We start from the raw sequence: 2,847 nt of genomic DNA, 5'->3' as shown, positions 1-2,847 counted from the left end.
AATTGTTATTTGGATGTTAATCTTGTTGATAATGCTATAAAGAAACCTTTGGGGAGGATTGATAATGTTCGTATTATGGTTAACAATAACCTTGTCCCCGTTGATTTTGTTGTCTTGGATATTGAATGCAATGCATCTTGTCCCATTATATTGGGAAGACCTTTTCTTCGAACTCGTTGGTGCCACCATTGATATGAAGGAAGGTAATATTAAATATCAATTTCCTCTCAAGAAAGGTATGGAACACTTCCCTAGAAAGAGAATGAAGTTACCTTATGATTCAATTATTAGAACAAATTATGATGTCGATGCTTCGTCTCTTGATGTTACTTGATACACACTTTCTGCGCCCTAGCTGAAAGGCGTTAAAGAAAAGCGCTTATGGGAGACAACCCATTATTTTACTTCTGCACTTTATTTTATATTCGAGTCTTGGAAGTTGTTTTCTACTGTAGCAACCTCTCCTTATCTTTATTTTATTGCATTGTTGTGCCAAGTAAAGTCTTTGATAGTAAAGCCAATACTAGATTTGGATTACTGCGCAGGAACAGATTTCTTGCTGTCACGAATTTGAGCAGTAGTCTCTGTAGAAAAATCAAAAAAATTCTGCCAATTTACGTGCGTGATCCTCAGATATGTACGCAACTTTCATTCAATTTGGGCATTTTCATCTGAGAAAGTCTGGTGCCACTTTAAAATTCGTCTTTACGAACTGTTCTGTTTTGACAGATTCTGCCTTTTATTTCGCATTGCCTGTTTTGCTATATTTGATGGATTTCTTTGTTCCATTAACTTTCGGTAGCTTTGTGCAATGTCCAGAAGTGGTAAGAATGATTATGTAACCTCTGAATATATGAATTATGCACTGACCGTCTAATGAGTTTGTTTTGAGTTTGGTGTGGAGGAAGTTTTCAAGGGTCAAGAGAGGAGGATGATACAATATGATCAAGAAGAGTGAAAGGTCAAAGCTTGGGGATGCCCCCGTGGTTCATCCCTGCATATTTTAAGAAGACTCAAGCGTCTAAGCTTGGGGATGCCCAAGGCATCCCTTCTTCATCGACAACTTATCAGGTTCCTCTAGTGAAACTATATTTTTATTCCGTCACATCTTATGTGCTTTACTTGGAGCGTCTGTTTGTTTTTGTTTTTGTTTTTGTTTGAATAAATCGGATCCTAGCATTCTTTGTTTGGGAGAGAGAAGCGCTCCGCTGTTTCGTATGAACACATGTGTTCTTAGCTTTATCTTTAATGTTCATTGCGAAAGTTGAACTATTTCATTCATTGCTATATGGTTGGAAACGGAAAATGCCGCATGTGGTAAATGGTTTAATGTCTTGAATAATGTGATACTTGGCAATTGTTGTGCTCATATAGATCTTGTTTAAGCTCTTGCATCATGTACCTTGTACTCATGAATGAATAACTACATAGAGCTTGTTAAAATTTGGTTTGCATGATTGATCTCTAGAGTCTAGATATTTTCTGGTTGAGGTGTTTGAACAACAAGGAGACAATGTAAAGTCTTATAATAGTTACAATATGTTCATATGTAAGCTTTGCTGCACCTTTTATACTTGAGTTTGCTTCAAACAACCTTGCTAGCCTAGCCTTCTATTGAGAGGAATTCTTCTCGTGCATCCAAATCCTTGAGCAAATAACCATGCCATTTGTGTCCACCATACCTACCTACTACATGGTATTTCTCCGCCATTCCAAAGTAAATTACTTGAGTGCTACCTTTAAAATTTCTATTCTTTACCTTTGCAATATATAGCTCATGGGACAAATAGCTTAAAAACTATCGTGGTGAAGAATATGTACTTATGTGTTTTATTTCTTAATAAGTTGCTTGTTGAGCGGTAACCATGTTTTCTGGGGACGCCATCAACTCTTTTACCTTTGTTGAATATCATGTGAGTTGCTATGCATGTTCGTCTTGTCTGAAGTAAGGGCGGTTCTCACAATCAAATGGTTTGAGTATGCATACTTTTAGAGAAGAACATTGGGCCGCTAACTAAAGCCATGATTCATGGTGGAAGTTTCAGTGTGGACAACTAAATCCTCAATCTCTTATGAGAATATTTATTGTTGTTGAATGCTTATGCATTAAAGAGGAGTCCATTATCTGTTGTCTATGTTGTCCCCGTATGGATGTCTAAGTTGAGAATAATCAAAAGCGAGAAATCCAATGCAAGCTTTCTCCTTAGACCTTTGTACAGGCGGCATAGAGGTACCCCTTTGTGACACTTGGTTGAAACATATGCTATGCAATGATAATCCGTGTTAATCCAAGCTAATTAGGACAAGGTGCGAGCACTATTAGTATACTATGCATGAGGCTTGCAACTTATAAGATGTTTTATACATAACACATATGCTTTATAACTACCATTGACAAAATTGTTTCTTGTTTTCAAAATGAAAAGCTCTAGCACAAATATAGTAATCAATGCTTCCCTCTGCGAAGGGCCTATCTTTTACTTTATTGTTGAGTCAGTTTGCCTATTCTTTCTATCTCGAAGCAAACACTTGTATCAACTGTGTGCATTGATTCTTACATGTTTGCTTATTGCACTTGTTATATTGCTTTGTGTTGACAATTATCCATGAGATATATATGTTGAAGTTGAAAGCAACCGCTGAAACTTATATCTTCCTTTGTGTTGCTTCAATGCCTTTACTTTGAATTTATTGCTTTATGAGTAACTCTTATGCAAGTCTTATTGATGTTTGTCTTGAAAGTATTATTCATGAAAAGTCTTTGCTATATGATTCATTAGTTTACTCATTATCTTCATCATTGCTTCGAATCGCTGCATTCATCTCATATGCTTTACAATAGTATGA

Source organism: Lolium rigidum, chromosome 7 (genome assembly GCF_022539505.1).
Source record: "Lolium rigidum isolate FL_2022 chromosome 7, APGP_CSIRO_Lrig_0.1, whole genome shotgun sequence".
NCBI classification, from domain to species: Eukaryota; Viridiplantae; Streptophyta; class Magnoliopsida; order Poales; family Poaceae; genus Lolium; species Lolium rigidum.
Note: the sequence above shows the minus strand (reverse complement) of the source record.